This window comes from Cynocephalus volans, chromosome 5 (genome assembly GCF_027409185.1).
Source record: "Cynocephalus volans isolate mCynVol1 chromosome 5, mCynVol1.pri, whole genome shotgun sequence".
NCBI lineage: Eukaryota > Metazoa > Chordata > Mammalia > Dermoptera > Cynocephalidae > Cynocephalus > Cynocephalus volans.
Window position 1 is genome coordinate 7419612 of NC_084464.1, and position 21075 is coordinate 7440686.

At 48.9% G+C, this 21075-nt stretch overlaps 1 pseudogene; it reads left to right on the forward strand.

Moving 5' to 3' along the window:
• The window catches only part of LOC134378237 (GDNF family receptor alpha-2-like), a 36913-nt pseudogene extending 17187 nt beyond the window's left edge, over nt 1-19726 (forward strand).
• The last annotated feature ends 1349 nt before the right edge of the window (nt 19727-21075 follow it).

The following is a 21075-nucleotide window of genomic DNA, read 5'->3' on the forward strand; positions in this document are numbered from 1 at the left end:
AGCCTTCTGATCCTAGTGGGCTCGGGACGGTGAACAGTGGCAGACAGGAGAATGGCCTCTCTGAGATCTCCTCCCTTGGGGCTCAGGATTACTCCATGACAGAGCTCGGGATGACTGCTCAGTTAGCGGGGTTCAGTCCCTAGGGAGGGGCTGGGATGCCCTTGGGTGGGATGAAGGGACTTATTTCTGGGCTCAAGAGTCAGTCCCCCGTGAAGTTTCCATCAGTGGCCCTGGTGGGGCTGGGGGAGGCTTGGGCTGGGTTTAGCTCTGCTGGATGCTGGGGGGAGCCCCTTGCCTTCCCTGGGCCTGGCCCCACTGAGGCAGGCCCCACACCTTGGACTGCTGAGCAGAAGGATGGAGAGTGAGGCTTTAATGCTTCAGGAGGTTGGGCTGGTGCCTCTCAGAGACCCCGTGCTGAGGCAGCCCCTGCCAGGAGGAGGTGGGGGTGTTGGGGGTGGCAGGCTGGGGAAGAATGGAGGAGCGGGCGGCCTCCCTCCCTGCCCCCTTCATGGTGGCTGGGGAAATAAACTGCTTATCCTCAGGTTGTCTCCCTGAGCCGAATGCAGAAGCATGTTATTTACATTTCAAAATTGCATTCTTCTTCTAACAGCTGTCAGAGACTCTGAGTGTCAATGAAAATTGGGCTTTGCTGCAGCCCTGTCACCTCTGACACCTCTCCTTTCAGGAAGGATTTGTCTGATGGCCAGTGAACGGTGTAGGGTGGGGAGAGTGTGGGGACAAGAAGAGGTGGGCTGTCTGGGGGGATGGGGTTAGGTGACTGAGTGGCTCTGGCCATGCAGGTGGGCACCTGGGACCGAGCAGGAGGAAGCCGGCTTCCCCAGCTGGGGTGCTGCAGCTGGAGAAATGCACATTTCCCCTCTCCTGTTTCCCTTTTCTGTCTCTCCCCACCAACGATTTGCTCATGCTGAGGGGTGAGCAGGGTGTTGGCGACTTCATCTCTGGTTCCCTTTGGGTCCAAGGAAGAGACTGCTATGAAAGAAGGACCAGGAGAGAACAACATGGAACCCCAAAGAAGGGCTTTTAGTGTGGAATTTCAGGCGCTGTGGCTGGGGTGAGGTTTTTCCGGGAGAGGGTGTTTTCTGGTCCCCTTCAAATCTGACTTCCAGGGACCAACTGCTGTGTGTGAGACAGGCCCTGCCAGCAGCCGGGATGGGGGGCGGTTCATGATGGGCTCCTCCTGCTCCTGACCAGCTCCCAGATAGTGCATGCAGGTTCTGTCCTTCGCGCATGCCTGGCATGGTCACGTGTCAGACTCACTCTAGTTTATCCTGATATAGGACAGGATAGGTACCTGCGCTGAAACCTCTCCCAACCACATCTGTCTGCATGCTCCTGGAGCTCCATGGTGTGCGGAGAAAGGAGTGCAACGAGGAGGGGGCTGGTGTGCGAAGAGAGTGTGTGTGTGTGTGTGCGCGCGTGTGTATGTGTGTGATGTGGGAGTGTGGTCTGGTGTGTGTGCATGCACATGTGTGGTGTGTGTGTGGGGGTGGTATATGCGTGTGTGTTAGTGTGCATATGGGGTGTTGTGTGTGTTAAGAGTGTATGTGATAGTGTGTGTTAGCATGTGTATGGGGTGGTGTGTGTGTGTTAGTGTGTGTATGGGATGGTGTATATGTTAGATTGTGTGTGTGACAGTGTGTGTAGGGGAGTGGCTTGGGTTTTGGCAGCAGCTCTGTGGCTCTGTCTGTGGACAGGGAAGTGGAGGGGAAGGCAGGCAGGAGGGACAGGGAGGCCGAGCCTGGGTGGGAGCGTGGAGCTGGGAGACTGGCCCTCCCCAGCTCAGAACAGTCTTAGCCGTCACTACTCAGGGAACAGCCGCTGCTGCCTTCAGGCCTTTCCTTATCTCTTTGGAAAGCTCTGCGAATAGTGGGACAGGGAGGAATGCGGAGGGGCACCGGGAGGTGGGAAGGCCGTCATGGCCGACCAGCAGAAAGAACGGTAGCCTTACCTCTGCATGCGGGGGCGTCCTGCCCCACTGCGCCCTGATGCTTAGGGACTCTCTGCAGAAGAAACATGCGTGTTCATTCATCCCAGATACTCACGAGTGTCCTTTGCATGCCATGCCCGGCTCTAGGTGCCAGGGAAGCATCAATGAACAAAGCGAGCCAAGAAACAAATTTGCAAGAAAAATGTAAGACGGCAATGAATGCTGAGCAGAGAATTGAAATAGGATGAGGGACAGAGGTGACTGGGAGTTTCAACATGTGACTCACAGGATGGACCCAGCTGTGGGAGGGTCAGGAGTTGGCAGAAGCCCCAGGTGCGAACCTGCGTGTGGAGGGTGGGTGGGCAGGAAGGCCCTGTGGATGCAGAGGCAGGCGGATGAGGCTGCAGGCCAGATTACGGGGTTTGGACTGTATCTCGAGAGTGATGAGAAACCAGACAGTTGTGCAGTGCAGTATGATTCATGCACTTGGAAAGATGGCTCTTGTACTCCGGAAGAACGGCTCACGGGGACGGGGGCCTGTCCTGCTTCCCAGACAGGAGTGGCAGCAGGGAGCCCCCTGGAGAGGCCGCTGCTGTGGCCCAGGCGAGGGATGGTCGTGGGAGAGGTGGAGAGCAAGCCTGGGTTTGGGGTAGATTTTGGAGGTGGGTTGAGAGGATGCAGAGCTGGAACTATGGATAACTCTGATACTTTGGGTGCGAACAACGATGAAACTCCATCGGACCAGGTTAGAGGGGAGACGTGGGAAGGAATGGGCTGTGGGCGGGTGTGCAGAAAGGAGGAGTTCTGTTTCAGCAGCAGCGTTAGGAGTGAGATGCTGATTAGACCTCTTGGAAATACCAAGTAGGTAGTTAAATGTAAACCTGGAGTTCTGGGGAGAGGTCAGGGTTGACTCATAGATTGAGGGTTATTAGCATATAGATGGCACTTAAAGCCATGGCACCTTGAGGTCACAGCAGGAGAGTGTATGGTCAGGGAGAGGGGAGGCTGTGCTCTCCACGCAGAGGAGGAAGAGCCAGCAAATGAGGCTGGGGAGGGAGGGGCGGCCAGCGCAGTTTCCAGAAAGGGGTGATGAGCAGCTGTGCCCGGTGCCCCCAAGAGGTCGTGTGGGAGAAGTTGGGTACCATGGAGTTCACGGTGGTCTCTCTAGAAAATCCTGCATGGAGAGTGGGGTTGGCAGCTTGATTTGGGGAGGATGAGGGAGAGAATGGGAAACGAAAAGGGAAAAACAACCAGAGACCACCTTTTCAGGCTTTGCCAGGAAGGGGAACAGCAATACAGGGGCTGAGGGGTCATGGTGGGTTTTGATTTGGGGTTTGTGTGTTTTGTGATAGGTAATAATGGCAGCACATTTGTATGCTGTTGGGAAAGATCCATGAGAGAGGGAGAGACTGAAGGCTTAAGAGGGGAGGCCCAAGTGGGCACCTGCCCATATGGCATGCACCGGCACACGTGGCATGCACACGTGGCATGCACCAGCACACATGGTACGGCAACCTTTGATGGGGGTGGGTCCTTTCTCCCTAGTGATAGGGAGAAGGCGGGCAGTGCACAGGTGAGATGGTTGATTGTTGCTGGGGTGGGAAGGTGAGGGATTTATGTCCAAATCTGCTATTTTTTCATAAAGTATGAGGCAAGTGCTATGGTCTGAATGATTGTGTCTTTCCCCTCCCCACCCCCATTTCTACGCCGAAATCCTAGCCAGTAAGGTGGTGGTGTTAGGAGGTGGGGCCTTTGCCAGGTGATTAGATCATGAGGGTGGAGCACTCAGGAATGGGATCAGTGCCCTCATAAAAGAGCCCCAGAGAGCTCCCACGTTCCTCCCAACAAGTGAGGACACAGGGAAAAGACGCTGTCCATGACCCAGAAGGTGAGCCCCCCCCAGACACCACATCTGCCAGCAACTTCATCTTGGACTTCCCAGCCTCCAGAACTGTGAACAATACATTTGTTATTTATAGGCCACCCAGCCTAAGGCATTTTGTTATAGTAGTGCGGACAGACCGAGACACAAGGTAATCAGCTTAGAACAAGGGCGGAAGAGAGAGTGCAGAAAGACTGAGGCAAGAGAAGGTTTGAAATGGCATTTTAAGGCATTTGGGGTCAGGAATTTAAAGTAAGACCAGTCAGGCTGGTTGTGCATGCATGTGTGTGAGTGTGTGTTCCTAGAGATATTCAGCTGCTCAGGAGCCAGCATGGAGTAGAAGTGGCTGGTTTCACCGGGGTTGCTGGTTAGTGAGGATGACAGAGGAAGGCAGGGGTGGAGGTGTTCAGGCATGTGCGTGGGGCCAGGAAGTCTAGGCTGGGTGTGGAGGAAGTGAGCACAGCATGGTGGGATGGTTGAGGGACGGCAGGTGGCTGGGTCAGTAGGTCAGGGTTCGGGGGAACTTTAGGGATTGCTGCAGTAGGAATTTCAGAGAGGTTGCGGAAGGTGGGGAGATAGTGGTCCGAGGTTGGGATGTCAGCATTCCAGGGATGATGTGGGTGTCAGTGAAGTCGAGGCCAAGGGTATGACTGTCGATTTGGAGCTAAGGGTAGGAAGAAGTCCCTGCAGGCAGGAGGACAGGTGGGCAGGGAGGTCGAGTGTTGTACAGACTGTCCCTGTTGAGTGGCCGCCACCAGGAATGGTGCCTGGGAAGGGATGGGGGGAGCTGGGTGTGAGCCAGGTGGGGGGTCATTCCCAAGAGAGGGGGCTGGTGGGATCGGTAGGTGACAGCCCTGGGGAGAAGCTGGGGTGGTGACCTTCACAGGGGGATGGAGGGCCCAGAAATGACCAGGAGGAGACAGAAGCCCTTTTCCACCTCTGGGCCTGGAGCTCAGTCGCCCACAAGCTGCCCACTGGTCACTTCTTTCACAATTAGCATGCTGAATCACTAAGTCGCTGATTTTACCAAACACGTTGATTTACCCAGACTTTTTTCTGTAAATTGTCTTTAAAGCTGTTAGAAATTCACATTGAATGGTGTTCATGGCTGTTGAAGATTTTTGCAAATGGTCTTCAGAGCTGCATTTTATGATATATTTAATTTTTTGGAGTCTAAGGGTCATGTCTTGAGGTGGACTTCTCATAGTGAGAAAAGTATATTTCATAGTCAGTAAGCAAAATGATAGCTTGTGATTGGCATCTCGAATCCTACATCCATTCATCACAGATAAAAAATGCTGAGGGAGGGTTTAGGTCAATTACATCAATATGAAATGCCGCACTTTTGGTTGTTAATAATTATAAATACAAAATTAGAGTGGATATGCCATTGTGGGAATTGGTGTGAGAATGGTAAAAACCTTAACGTAATAAACCCCCCAAACGCCAAAACTATATTTAATATAGAGCACTCAAAAGTGGCCAAAAAATTCCCTTCACAGTGAAAGAAAGAAAGTTAAATTTTTAATTGCTAGAACCACAAAATTAAGACTAATCTGCATTTTAAGGAATGAAGAAAGAATTTTAAACATGGTAAAATTTGACAAAATATAAAATGATATTCAAAAGCATCCAAATTGATTTTTTTTTTCCTGAATTGGTTTTCAGTGAATTTGCTGTTCATCAAATTAATCTTTGGCAGGTTGTCCTGCTTCCAAAAATACAGCTTCCCCTGGAGAGTGCTGGGGTGGCTGGGTGTGGTGGCAGGGCTAGGAGGTGAGAGGAGAGTTTGGAGAGAAAGTTGAGGATATCAGGGAGTTTGGAGGAGACTCCTGGGCAGGTGTGGGTAGGGTGGGCAGCCTGGCCTTACAGAGCAGTAGGGGATGGGGGTTTGGGTCCCACCAGATCGCTGGCCTTTGAGTGGCACCTGAGAAGACTGAGGCGAGGTGCTGGGATTGGTCCTGTCATCTTTGGGGGAAACTGAGGTACCGCTTCCAGTGAGATGGTATGGACAGGACTCTTGGCCACCACTCCTAGCGGTGTGGGGCCCAGAGGTCAGAAGATGCCCCGAGGTCCTGCTGTGTCAGGCTCTCTGGATGGAAGACCTCCTCTTGCCCATGGAGTGGGACACTGAGGACGGACCCCTTTGTCTTTTGGGACATAGTGTGTTGAGGCAGGAGCACATGGGACTGGCCTCTTCTACCAGCAGGGTGGTGTGAAAGTGGGGGAATGGAGAGATTGGAGGGAGGACCTTTCCAGCCAGGTTGCACATTTTTAAGCAAGCCTTTATTGCATATGTGCTATGGTCTGGAAACTTTGAGAGGCATTTTCATAATACATTACCCTGTTAGATCTTTAGCGTAGTCCTGTGCGTCAGCAGGGTGGGTGTCATCTCTCCATTTTGCAGATGAGGAGATTGCGGTTCAGAGAGGCTACATAGTCTATGCACACTGCTCTGCTGGTTGGTAGCCCAGTCAGGTCCCCCACCTCCCAAGCCCCTGCTGGACCAGAGCCCTCGCTCTTAACCAGTGGCACAAGACCTGAGAGTAAGCCTAGGGCCAAGGGGAAAGTTTTCCTCTGTTTACTTGATTCTAATCTCTCACCTGCACTGGAGTGTAAGCTCCAGGAGGGCAGGAGCCGTGTCAGCTCTGATCATCGCTGCAGTGGTGCTTGACTCGTAGTGGACCCTCGGTAAGTGTTTGTTGTAAAGGTGAACGGGTCTTGAGGGAGATCTGGGTTTGGATGGCCCCATGTGGGCGAGAGGTGTGGAGGGGATGATGGAGGTGGCTACACCCCACAGGGAACCCCAGCCCCTGGTGCCCGCTTTCCCTACCTTCCTTCCTGCCCTCTCTCCAGCCCTCTTTAGAGTTTATGCTACATCTCATTGTTAATTGCCCCTCTGCTCACCTGTACTCCCCTAATTATTTGGAATCAGTTGACTCCTCCTTTTGAGAACTCACGTCTTGGCTTCCATGAACCCAGCATCTGTTGATTTTCTGCCAACTCAAGATCCACTTCTTCCCCGTGCCCACTGCATACTGGTGCCCCAGGTCTTGGTCCTGACCCTCTTCTCTATTTTCACCTTCAATCTAGGCAACCTCATTTAGTTACGTGGCTTTAAAAACCCTCTAATGTCAATTACACCCAGTTTAGGTCTCTAGCCCAGACCTCCCTCCTGAACTCCAGACTCTTTGACCTTTTTTCCTTTTCAGCATCTCCACTTGGACATCTACTGCGCGTCTCAAAATTAAGTCAGAAACAGAATTATCCACTTAGTTCTGCTCCTCCTCCTCCTTCCTCCCAAGTCTCTCCTATTTCATGAAACGATATCACCAGCCACCTGGTGCTCAGGCCAAAAACCTAAGAATTTTCTTTGATTTTTTTCTTTCCTTTTGCTCAAAACTCAACCAATCCTTTCGGATTTACATCTAAATTATGTGTAGAACAGGCTCTTTTTATTTATTTATTTTTTTGCCATCTCTGCAGTCACCACCCCACCCAAGCTCCAACATCTTCCAGCTGTGACTGCAGCAGCCTGCAGCTGGTCCCCTCTCCTGCCCCCTCCACGTATATTCTCTCTACCATACATCAGTGAATGCGGGCATGTGGCTCCCCTGCTTAGTGCTGTCCAAGCACTTTGTGTTTTAGAATAAAATCTGAAGTTTTGACCCTGCTCTGCAAGGTCACACATGGCATCCCCTGACTGCCCCTCCGACTTCCCTTCCCTCTAACTTTTGCCTCATTCAGGAAGTTTTGGCCACTTTCCCTGTCCTTTAGACGAGGTACATGCCAGGCCCCTGCCTGCCTCAGGACCTTTGCATGTGCTCTTCCTTTTGTTTGGAATTCTCTTACCTTGGATTTTTTGTGTGTTTTGCTCCATCTTTCCATCTCAACTCGATGTCACCTTTTACAAGAGGCCCTTCCTCATCTCCTAGTCATTCTCTTCTGAAATCCTTATTTTCTTCCTAACACTTACCAGTTCTTTAAATTACCTATTTACTTTTTCATGTGTTCATCACAAGCTTCTTTTCACTAGAAGAAGACCCCTGGAGAGCAGGGGCTCTGTCTTCCCTGTTTACAGCTGGATTTCCAGGGCCCGGCACGTACTTGGTTTGTGAAAATATTTGTCGACTGACTGCTATTTGACCAACAACTAACTGCAGGGCCGTGGGTGCCGTTCATGGAGAGGCAGGCATGGTTGGGAGCCCTTGTGTGTATGTGCGTGTCGCTGTGTGCACACATGCTGTTGTGTTTGCATGGGACCAGAGTAGATAGACTCCTCTTAGCCTGCTGTGGTTGACCTGTGGTTCTGGCTCATAGGAACAGGGTGGGACAGGGGAGCTCTCCCAGACCTCCAGCCCTGAGTCTTGCACTGGTTTGTCGGGTGTGTAGGCAGGAGAGTCACAGAATATAGGAGACCATGTATCTCAAATCCCATCATTTTTTAAGTGAAGAAATGAAACTCAGAGAGGGACATGGATTTATCTGGGGTCTTACCCAGCTGGAAGAGGTAGAGACAGAGTCAGGACCCAAGTTGTCTGACCCACACTTTAGTGGCAAGCTGCACAGCTTGGCCCAGGGGTCCAGGTGCAGACACTGCAGCTCCAAATGGCATTAGGGGCAAATGACCAGCTGGCAGTTTCCTGGAAGGCAAGAAAGGAAGTTGAAACACCTGGGTCCCCATTGGCTTGGAAGTATTACAGAATGGTGAGCGTCTTACTGCTGCCTCTGTAGGGAAAGGCCTGTATGTGGTTGGAAAGTCTACCTTGATGAGCTTCTTGGTTGGGGTGTGGTGAAACTCCCAGGTGGCACGCCTAGGTGACAACAGAGGGCCACAAACCATCTTGTGTGAGGATGGGTTTGGTAAATTGTGTGCTGGGTTGGGGCTATGTGTGCTTAGGGAGGGACCTCGGGAAGCTCAGCCACTCCTCTAGGTATTGGTTCTCAAACTTTGGAAGGTGGCCTCTGAGACGTGGGGAGCTTGTGAGATCCTGATGCCTGGGCAAGAGCCATAGAACTCCTTCCTCAGTGGGTCTGGCATGGGGCCTGTGAGTCACAAATGCACCAGAGCGTAAGCACCTCTGTCCAAGTCAGTCTCTTCCCTCTACTGCTTGCATGTTGCTGCTGGGACAGGAGATGGGGCATAGGAATAAATATTTTTATTTTGTTAGCTGTGCATCTGACTGTGTGTTAGAAAAATTCAGAACGATTGTAAATATCATTTAGGACAAATCTAGGCAGGTATTGAAAAATTTACAAAGTGAGTCAATTAAAGATTTTAAAACATTTCATTTAAGAATTAAGGGATTTAAAGAAAAAATTATTAGTATAGGTGGTACTGTTAATGGCCCCAATTATATAGGCGGTTCTTGGGCCGTTGAAGCTTGGTACACCCAGCTCTATATAAATGCCAAACAAATATTTAAAGAAAATCTGTTGGAAGAGCGCTCACATGCCTGCCTGCTGGGGTTCCCCACTGTCTGGGGCCAGCCTGGTGGTGCAGGAGGGCGGTAGGCCCAGGGCCGCACCCTAGGAGAGAGGAGGAGAGACTGGGCGGGCTGGGCTGGGCTGGGGTATGGTGGGGGGCAGTGCATTGCAGGTGTGCATTGGAACCTCTGGTGGAGGGAGGGAAGGAATAAAGAAGACATAGAGTGTCCCAGTGCAGGGGGTGGGAGGATGTTCACTGAGGTTTTTACAAGTGCCAAGCATTGTGAAATGCCTCCCCCTTTCTCCTGGGCAGCAGTTTACCATCGACCCCTTGGCCTTGTAGATGTGGGTTCCTCTTAGCAGCCTGGGAGACGCTTGTGGGGTGGGAGCTGGAACATGTGTTGGGGGCAGGATCTCGTGGGTCAGCCTGGGCCTGGGGTGCATTTCTAGCTCTTGAGTCCCTCCCAGGCCTTGTATGGTTTCAGCTTTCTGTGCAGGGATGGGCTGGGGTAGGCAGAGGGGTCTAGGACTCCTGATCCTCATCGCTGCCCTTTGCACATTCTAGTTCAGAGCTGGTGGCCCACAGCAGCAGCCAGGCGAGGTTTGTGTTTGGAATTCCCCACCTCCTTCATGCTCCATGAAGGTGACTCTCCTTGGGGACTCCAGGGAGAGGAGCCTCAGGCAATGGAAAAGGCAGTGCGTGGCTTGGGAAAGGCACACGGTGCCATGTACATGTTACTGATGGCTTGCATGCTCCTGGCTGTGTGCCCTGTCCTGCCCTGACTGTCACTCAAGGTGAAAACCATAGTGGCATCCTGCTTGGAGAGGGGCCTGGCACTGTGTCCGTGCCCAGGCCAGCTCCATGGTGGAGTGGGGCCCCCAGCATCGGGCCACCCACTGCTGCTCCCCCATGGAGGATTGTAGGGGACGTAGCCAGGCAGTTGCTGTTGCTCTTGCCATGTGTCTTGATTTTTTTTTCCCTGGGAAATCTACCAAGTTTTGGCCCAGGGGTTTACATTTCCCAGCCCCCCAGCAGAAGCTTTCACTATTCAAGCTCCAAGAGAAGCCACCGAGGCTGTAATTACAGGGGCATTAGCTCAGGAACATGCTGGGAAGAGCAGGACCAAGCACTTGGGATCCCAGAAGCGACCACAGGTCTAAATTAGCTGCTGTTCTGTTGGCAGTCGTCGCCCTGCTCCTCTCTGGAGTCCCTCCTGGTCGTCCCTCCTCCACCTTGCCCGCCCCCCAGACAGCATGTGACGGGGGCATGGACAGCTGGTGTGGGAGAACCCCTCCCACAGAGGCAGTGTCCCCCCAGTAGACTTTGTGTTGACCAGAGTCCTGGGGTCCTGCACAGTTTGGTAGCAGCTCAGGGCGTTGCTTGGGGAGGGCCCTTGCTTAGCTCTTTGGCGTCTTCTCTCGCCCTTCCCTCTCTCAGTCCTTCCCAGCTTTGCCCCTGCTGTTCCTTCTGTCTGCGGTCCCTTTTCTGCCCTCTTCACTTCCTCTGGCTCTGTAGTTTCTACAGTGATGTCCCTGCTGCCATGACCCCTAGGTCTGGGCAGGACACTTTCTTCTCTGTGCCCTGACTTCCCAACACAGAACTCAGTCCTGGCACCGGCTGCTTCTCTGTCCTCTGCTGAGTCTTAGGCAAGGCTGCAGCCCCTCAGTGTCTGGGGAAGTGCCTGGCACAGAGTAGGCCCTCAATAAAGATGTGTTAATTCATTGATGAGGAAAACAAACCTCGATTCTTTTTCTGCTTTAATTGTCCCTAATGCTCTCTTTTTTTTAGACTTAATTTTTTTTAGAGCAGTTTTAGGTTCACAGCGAAATAGACAAGAAGGTATGGAGATTTCCCATCTACCTCTCGCCCCCACGTATGCGTAGCCTGGCCCACTGTCATGTCCCCCACCAGAGCTTTGTAATCAATGAACCTGCATTGACATGTCATTATCCCCCATAGCCCATAGGTCACATTAGGGTTCACTCTCGGTTCTGTGGGCTTTGACAAACGTATGGCGACATGTATCCACCGTTATAGTATCACAGAGAGTATTTTCACTGCCCTAAACACCACCTGCTCTGCCTGTTTATCCCTCTCTCCCTGCTAACTCCTGACAAGTGTTCATCTTTTTACTGTCTCCCTAGTTTTCCTTTCGAATGTCACATAGCTGGAAGCATACAGTGTGGCATATGGCTTCTTTCATGGAAGGCTCCTCCGTGACTTTTCATGGCTCAATAGCTTATTTCCTTTCATCACAGAATAACAGCCTATTGTCTGGATGTACTCCCCCCCCCCTTTTAATTTTACAGCACGCACAGGGAACTTTTCTCTTTGCCTTTCTAGGGCTGTCACTGGCTAGATCAGGTGCTGGGGTGAGCGGCTCAGTCTTCATCCATCATCTGCCATCTGTTACTTCTGAGCTACTTCTGGGCCCCACATTGATAACTTATCATACATGGTCTTGTATCGACCACAGTCACCTGCTCGGTTTGGCGTCCTTAATAGTATTAGTCCACATCTGTGAGCACTTATTATAAACCAGACCCTGTCCTAAGTACATTGATTCTGTCACTCATCAAATACTTACTCAGCATCCATGTATCGGGCACTGGATACTGTGGACAGAGCAGCAAGCACCACTGACAAAGCTCCTGCCTTCATGGAGCTGATATTGGATACAAACAAATTAGTAAGCGATATACACTGTGGCAGGTGGTGAGTGCTGCAGGAAAAACAGATCAGTGTAGGGATAAGTGGAGTGCATGTGGGGGGCTGTTATTATGAGGAGAGTGGTCAGGAAAAACAGAGAAGGTAACATGTGGAGCAGAGACTTAAAGGAAATGAGGAAAGTTGCCTGAGGCAAGTGTAGGGGTGGGAGATAGCCTCCCAGGCCTTCCTCAGAGAACTAAAAATAGACCTGTCTTATGACCCAGCTATCCTAGTGGGTATATACACAAAGGAAATGAAATCAATGTATCAAAAAGACACCTGCACTCCCAAGTTCATCTCAATACTATTCACAATCGCCAAGAGACAGAGTCACTTTAAATGCCCATCAATGGATGAATGGTTTATTTTTTTATTTTTTAAAATTTTATTAGTTATGCATATTCATGCAGTACGAAGCTGACCGTCACCATTTGTGCCCAAGATGTGATGGTAAGATCTGCATTATCAGCATGCCCCTCACCACAAATTGCATTTATTCCCCATGTCCCCCACCCAGTTAATCTCCGACCTCCCTACCCCACCCTATCCCGCAATTCTAGGTGTGCTCTCTCCCTCTGCAAGCCCAACACACCACCGTGGTCTTTCTTTCCTTCCTTCTTTCTCTCTTAGCTCCCACTTATGAGTGAGGACATGTGATATTTTTCCCTCTGTGCGTGGCTTATTGCACTCAACCTAATTTTCTCCAAGCTCATCGATGTTGCTGCGAATGGCAGAATTTCATTCTTTTTTATGGTAGAGTAGTATTCCCTGGTGTATATATACCATGTTTTCTTTATCCAGTCATCCGTTGATGGACACTTAGGTTGGTTCCATAATCTTGGCTATTGTAAGTAGAACTGCGTTGAACATGGGAGTGCAGGTATCCCTTTGACATGATGATTTCCATTCCTTTGGGTATATACCTAGAAGAGGGATTGCTGGATCATAAGGTAGATCTGTCTGTAGTTGTCTGAGAAGCCTCCACACTGTTCTCCGTAGTGGCTGTACTAATTTGCAGTCCCACCACCAGTGCAGGAGCGGTCCCTTCTCTCCACATCCTCGCCAGCATTTGTTGTTCTCTGTCTTTTTGCTTACACCTTTGACTAACTGATGACTAGTGATATTGAACATTTCGTAAAGTGCCTGTTGGCCATTTATATGTCTTCCTTTGGTAAATGTCTATTCAGCTCCTTTGCCCATTTTTTAATTGGGTATATATATATTTTTTGCTGTGTAATTGCTTGAGTTCCTTGTATATTCTGGATATTAATCTCTTGTTGGATGTATAGTTTGAAAATATTTTCTTCTACTCCGTAGGTTGCTGTTTCACTCCGTTGATTGTTTCCTTTGCTGTGCAGAAGCTTTTTAGTTTGATGTAATCCTATTTTATTTTTTCTTTTGTTTCTTGTGCTTTTGGGCTCTTGTTCATAAAGTCTGTGCCCAGTCCTAGTTCTTGAAATGTTTTCCCTATATTTTCCCTTAGTAGTTTTACAGTTTCAGGTCTTATACTTAAGTCTTTAATCCATTTTGAGTTGATTTTAGTATTGGTGAGAAGTGCATGTCCAGTTTCAATCTTCTGCATATGGATTCCCAATTTTCCTAGCACCACTTATTGACGAGGCAGTCTTTCCCCCAATGTATGTTTTTGTTGCCTTTGTCATGTATCAATTGGCTGTGAGTCTGTGGGTTGATTTCTGGGTTCTGTATTCTGGCCCACTGGTCCAAGAGTCTATTTTTTGCCATTATCATGCTGTTTTGGTTACTCTAGCTTTATAATATAATTTTAAGTCAGGTAGTGTTATGCTCCATTTCCCCCCCTCAGGATTCCTTTGGCTATTTGGTGTCTTTTGTTTTTCCTTATGAATGTTAAGATTGTTTTTTCTGTTTCTGTGAAGAATGTCACTGGTATTTTGATGGATATTGCATATGGAATATGTAGATCACTTTGGGTAGTGTAGACATTTTCACAGTGTTAATTCTTCCAATTCAAGAGCATGGAATGTCTTTCTGTCTTTTTGTGTCTTTTAAAATTTCTTTTAGTAGAGATTTGTAGTTCTCATTGTAGAGATTTTTCACCTCCTTGGTTGAATTGATTCCTCAGTATTTTAATTTTTTGGAGACTATTGTAAATGGGGTTACTTTTCAATTTCTCTTTCTGTTAGCTCATTATTGGAGATTATAAATGGAACTGATTTGGGGGCATTGATTTTGTATCTTGCAACATTTCTGAAATTTTTAACTAGTTCTAAGAGTTTTTTGATAGAATCTTTAGGTTTTTCTATATATACAATCATGTCATCTGCAAATAGGGACAGTTTGACTTCATCTTTTCCAATCTGGATGCCCTTTATTTCTTTCTCTTGCCTGATCTATGGCTAGTACCTTCAGTACTATGTTAAATAGGAGTGGTGAGAGTGGGCATCCTTGTCTCGTTCCTGAACCTTGAACCTTCAGTTTTTCCCTCTTCAGGATGATATTGGCAGTGGGCTTGTCGTAGATGGCTTTTATTGTGTTGAGATATTTCCCTTCTATACCTAATTTGTAGATAGTCTTTATCATGAAGGTATGTTGAATTCTGTCAAATGCTCTTTCTGCATCTATTGAGATGATCATATGGTTTTTGTCCTTGATTTTGTTGATGTGATTTATTGACTTGCATATGTTGAACCATCCTTGCATATCTGGGATGAATCCCACTTGACCATGGTGTATAATTTTTTTGATGTATTGCTGTATTCTGAATGCTGGTACTTTATTGAGGAATTTTGCATCTATGTTCATCAGAGATATTGGTCTGTAGTTTTCTTTTGGTGTTGTATCTTTTGTTTTGGTTTCAAGGTGATACTGGCCCCATAGAATGAGTTTGGGAGAGTGGCCTCCATTTCAATTTTATGGACTAGTTTGAAGAGAATTAGTATTAATTCCTCTTTAAAGGTTTGGTAGAATTCAGCAGTAAAGCCATCCTGTCCTGGGCTTTTATTTGTTGGGAGATTGCTGGTTACTGCTTCAATCTTGTTCTTGTTATTGGTTTGTTCAGGTTTTCTGTGTCTTCTTGGTTCAGTCTTGGTAGTTTGTATGTGTCCAGAAATTTATTCATTTCTTCCAAGTTTTCAAATTTGTTGGCATAGAGTTGTTTATAATGGTCTCTAATGATTTTTGTATTTCTTCAAAATCAATTGTAATGTCTCCTTTTTCATTTCTGGTTTTTGTTATTTGGATCTTCCCATGATTTGGATCACCCATGATTCAGATGTTTGTGCACTTAAGGTTGTGTGCTAGTTCTCTTAGAGATGCTTCATTTAAAAAAAATTTTTTTTCCTTTTTCTTGTTTGCCTGAGTTATTTCATAAAGATCATCTTTGAGTTCAGATATTCTTTCTTCAGCTTCTTCTAATATGCTGCTTAAGCTCTTGGTTGTGTTCTTTTTATTTCATTGAATGCATCTTTAAGTTCCAGGAGTTCTGCTACATTCTTTTTTAAGGTATTAATCTCTTTTTAAATTTCCTCCTCCATATCCTGGATATTTTTTCTCATTTCATTGTGTTGTCTTATAGAGTCCTCTTTTATCTCATTGAGTTTCCTTAAGATAGTTATTCAAATTTCCTCTTCAGTCATTTCAAAGGTCACCTATTCTATAGGGTCAGGTACTTGAGAGTTACTGAATTCCTTTGGTCGTGTCATATTTTCTGATTTTTAAAATATTTATAGTATCTCTACATTGATTTTTTTTTGTCCTTTTTTTTTTTTGTGACCGCGCTCAGCCAGTGAGTGAACCGGCCATCCCTATATAGGATCTGAACCTGCAGCGGGAGCGCTGCTGCACTCCCAGCGCTGCACTCTCCTGAGTGAGCCACGGGGTCGGCCCTCTACATTGATTTTTGGTCACCTGTTAGATCAGTTGCTTCTTCTATTACTGTGGAGTGAACTTTAAGGAGAAAGACTTCTTCATCTTTTTCCAGGGTCCTCCAGTGATTCTCCTTGTGTCAGTGAATTCAAATATGTATTGGTCCATCTACACAGTGGTTGTGGATGTTAAGGCAGTGAGCTGTCCTTGCAATAGTATTAGCTATTGTTATACTAATATAACAGTATTACTTTATATAATAGGAGGTGGTGGCTGTTACAGACTACTTCTTTGGAAGCTGTGTGAAGCCTCATGGCAGTGGTGCAGCATGCAGGGTCCTGCCTTCTGTGTGGGTGGGGCAGGGGTCTGGCGGGTGGCTGGCCTGTTCTCCTGCCTGCCTGAGTGCCTCCCCTGTCAGCAGCAGTGGCTGGATCAATAGTTAAAAACAACTACGGTATATATACATAATGGGATACTATTCAGCTAGTGCAAAGGCCTTGAGCCCAGGCCAGGATTGGCATGTTCCAGATCTAGGAGGCCAGTGTGGCTGGAATGTAGGAGAGTGAGCCAGAGGTGGGGGTGGTGGGAAGGAGGTGAGGTCATATGGAGCAGTGCTGGCTAACAGAAATTCAATACGTTTCACTGATGTATGTAATTCTAAATTTTCTATAGCTACCTTAACAAAGTAAAAATAAATAGGTGAACTTAATTTTAATAGTACATTTGTTAACACCATATATCCAAAATACTATCCCTTTAACATGTAATCAAAATAAAAAATTACTGAGATACTTCACCTGATTTTCTTTGTTACTAAGCTTTCAAAATCTGGTGTGTCTCTCCATATCTTGTGTGCACATTGGAAATGTGCTAGCCACATTTTACATTCAATGGCAATGTGTGGCTAGCAGACACCATATTGGACAGCACAAATATAGAGCCTTGTGGGCCATACAAAGGCCTCTGAGTGACATGGGCAAGCCAGTGTGGATACTTTGGGGCCCACAAACACTCTGCCCTAGGTACTAGAAGGTTCACTCCAGCTGCTGTGATTAGAGAAGAGGGGGTAGGGAGTGGGGCAAAGGTAGAGCAGGGAGACTGGGAAGGAGGCTTTTACCAGGCACATGGTGATGGTGGCTTGGATCATGGTGGTAGCAGCAGTGGGTAGTGAGAAGTGGTTGGATTAGAACTGGTGGCTTTTCCTGATGTGGTTTGTGAACAAGACAGGAGCCAAGGAAGTGCCAAGAGTTTTGGCTTCTGGAAGGATGCAGTTGTTTTCAGCAGGATGAGGAAGACTGTCAGGGGTGGAGGGTAGCCTTTGGGGAAAATCTGGGGTTAAGTTTGAGATGCAGCTGTTGGGGTTTTAGGGAGAGTTGTCCAGTAAGCAGTTGGATGCAAGAGTCTTGGGTTCAGGGGAGAGGTCTGGTCTGGGGATATAAATCTGGGAGTGAGAAGCTTATTGATGATGTTTAAGGCCATGAGATGAGCTGAGAACCCTATGGAGTGAGTGTATATAGACAAGAGGGCTGAACCCTGGGTAGCACAGATGGAACCAGCAAAGCAGGCTGAGCAGGAGAGTGCAGGTAGGCAGCAGGGAGACCAGCAGAGAGTGGAAGGTAAGTGAGGAAGGGGGTCGGGAAGGAGGGGCAGTCAGCCATGTCCAGTGCTGCTCATGGGTTGAGGGACACCAGGCCTGGGGATTCCTGATCACTGATGTGAAGAGTGGGGACATACACCAAAGCTGACATGGGTTCAAGGGAGAATGGGAGGAGAGGATGAGACAGCTGGTATAGACATGTCTTTTGAGGGGTTTTGCTTTAACAGGTAGCAGAAAAATGGGATGATATCTTAAGGGGGATGCATGGTCATGAGAAGGTCTTTTTAAAAAAATTAAAGATGCATGATCTAATAGTGGGTGGGAATGATCTAGTAGACAGGACAAAATCATGACATCGGGGGGAAAGAGGAGCACCTGAGCTACAGTTCATGGTCACAACAATTTTATGCAGTGGGTCCTGTTTTTCAGCCAAGGAAACTGAAGCAGGGAAAGATTCAGTCACTTGCCCCAGGTCACACAAGACCAGGAATTGAACACTGTGGGTTTCCCAGCTGGAGTTGTGAGCTCTTCCAGAGTGGGGCCCCCTCTTACACTTTTATATCCAGCACAGGGCTGTGTAGAGGTGAGACTTGATAGTGTTGGAAATGCTCAGTCACTGGGCCCACTATGGGTGGTGACTGGCCTCAGCCTGTGCCATCCGGAGTCCTTCCTACCATGTGGTGGGGCTTTGCACGGAGAGAGTGATGCTCAAGAAATACTGAAAAGCATTTGTAGGGTTCATGAACATGGATGAAAAGGCTATGGCTCATCCTAAACCCTAGGCCAATGGTTCTCCCTGGCATCCCACCATGCTGGGTGTGATCTGGATGCCTGCTCTGGTTTGCTGCCCATGTGCTGGGTGACCTTGGGCAGGCCCCTTGCCCACTGAGGGCCTCAGTTTCCTTATCTGGAAAATAAGGGGGTTGGGTTAGATGATCTCCCATCCAGCTCTTGCCAGAACATCTAAGGAATGCATGTGCAGACTGGATTCTTGCCTCCCTCCCTCTACCTGTGATCAGGTCTGACAAGAGATGCTCTGTTGGTGGGAATTGGCTGGTGGTGGAGCATTTGGTGGTCCCTGTGTGTGTGCCCCCTCAGAATAGCTGAAGCTTGTGGAATGGTGGGGGTAGCCACCATGGAGGGGATGTGGCACTTCCCCAAAATTCTGCCCAGTGGGGTTTAATGTCTGTGTTCAAGCCATGCTACCCCGTGAGCCATGGCACAAAACTCAAAACACAAAACCCACTGCACTAATGCCACCAAAGTCTCAGCACATCTGCCCTTTGGTTGGTTATGTGCTCATCAGAGTCATATGTCGGGGTCCTAGGCTGGGCTTTAGCTTTGACCTCATGCTTGCAGGACTCCCAGCCCAGGGTGGCAGTAGCAGCATCCCTTCCCCTCCTCCCCAGGGGGGCATCTGACATGTGGAGGGGCAATTCTGGTGGTCATAGTGGTGGGGTGAGGATGTTGGTTCTGGTGCTGTTTGTACCCTGGCTGCTGTAGCTCCCATCATGACAATTGTCCCACCACACGTGCTGGTGTGCTGTTGGCAGGTGCTCACGGGCCCTAGGCTGGTCTTGGCTCAGCTGCTCCCTGGTCGTGTGATCTTGAGCCAGTCACGTTATTTCCCACATTTGTCCACAGGGCCATGCACGTCTAGTTGCTTGCCTGTTAGGCTTGTGATGAATTTTAAGTAAGATTTTGTATTAACACTCATCATTGCAACAGTGACCATATGTGCAGCTTACCATGTGCCAGGCACTGTCCTGAGTACAGTGTGGCCCTGTATATTAACTCACTGAATCCTCAGCACAACCCACTTCACAGATTAGTGAACTGAGGCAAGGAGCGGGCATGTGAAAGCATACTGAATGCTGGGAGGGGTCTCCCAGTGAGTGGGCAATTGTGTCCTCCCCATGCCTGTGTTGGCCTCTGACCTGCTCTCTCCTTCCCTCTGCAGGGACAGGGGCGGAGCCGGTGGTCAGCGCCAAGAGCAACCATTGCCTGGATGCTGCCAAGGCCTGCAACCTGAACGACAACTGCAAGAAGCTGCACTCCTCTTACATCTCCATCTGCAACCACGAGATCTCACCCACCGAGAGCTGCAACCGCCGCAAGTGCCACAAGGCTCTGCACCAGTTCTTTGACCGCGTGCCCAGCAAGTACACCTACCGCATGTTCTTCTGCTCTTGCCAAGACCAGGCGTGCGCTGAGCGTCACCGGCAGACCATCCTGCCCAGCTGCTCCTATGAGGACAAGGAGAAGCCCAATTGCCTGGACCTTCGCAGTGTGTGCCGGATGGACCACCTGTGCTGGTGAGAGCCCTGCTACAGTGCCGTGGGGGTTGGCAGGAGGTGCTGTGGGGGGCCGGGGTACCCCCTTCTCTGCATTCCCTGGGACCCATTGGATTATGACCCTGAGCCCAGCCAAAAGGGGGTTGGGAATGTTAAAACTGATATGGACATGTACAAAATGAGTCATTATCCATCCATCCATTCATTCATTCGTTCAGACCACTTTTATCATGTGCTTTCTCTGCTCAGCCTAACGCTGTGTGGGAAACCAAGATGAGCAACCGAAAGAGTTTATGAAATTATGGACTCCTAGAGCCTTGGAATAAGAAGGGACCTTCAGAGAATTTAGTCTTGTTTCTAAAGGAAGCTCCTGCCTAATACCCCAACAGAGGCCATGGGGTTATCAGGGAAGGTGCTCTCTTAGATCAGAGAGCCGGCTCATTCTGTCCTGAGCTCTGAGCCAGTGTAGGGTTGGCTGAAGGGTGGGTTCTGTAGCCTGAGTCTGAATCCTGACTTTACCACTTATTAGCTGTGAAAATTTTAAAAACCTCCTGAGCCTCTGTCCCTTCACCTGTAAACCAGGAATAAAAATACCCACATCACAGGATCATTGTGAGCATTAGATTACATACGTGTGTCCAAAGCTTAGCGCAGAGCCTGGCATACAGGGAATGCTTGACAAGCGTAGCCTTATTCTTAGGAAGGTTTTGTTTTTTTGGTTATAGCAAGTTGAAATTTGGCTCCTTATATTTCTTATGTTTTTCCTGATTGTTGTTAAGTATTCATTGAGCCCCCAATGTATGCAGTGCTTGGTTCCAAGGTCTGGGCACAGTGTTCTCCCAGGAGCACACAGTCCAGCAGGGGAAACAGACCAGGGCAGCAGTGATTCCAGTTCAGTGGGATGAGGCGGTGGGCTCCAGAGGAGGGAGAACAGGGGAGCGCGGCTGCCTCAGCCTGGGGGTGTGTGTGGGTGGCTCTTGAGCTGAGCCTTGGGAAAGAGAAGGAGAAAGCCAGGGCACGAGGCAGCTGGAAAAGCATACACAAAGGCTGGAGAGTAGGCGAGATCCTGGGCTTCTGGGGAGCTGCAGGTGGTGGCACTTGGGGCGGGCTGTGACATGAGGCTGCAGGAGACTTAGGGACTGCAGTCGGCATAGGTGTCTGCAGATTGCTTGCTATGTTCTGGACATATGGGCTTTATGTCTCATTTACTCCTTGCAACAGGGCTGTGAGGTAGGTACTGTTATCACCTTTACCTGCCAGATGAGGAAACAGAGACAGAGGAAGTGACTTGCCTAAGGTCACACAGCTCATATACCTCAGAGCTGGGGTTTGAGCTCTGCTGCTCTCTTTCCAGTGTGGCATAGTGCCCTGGAC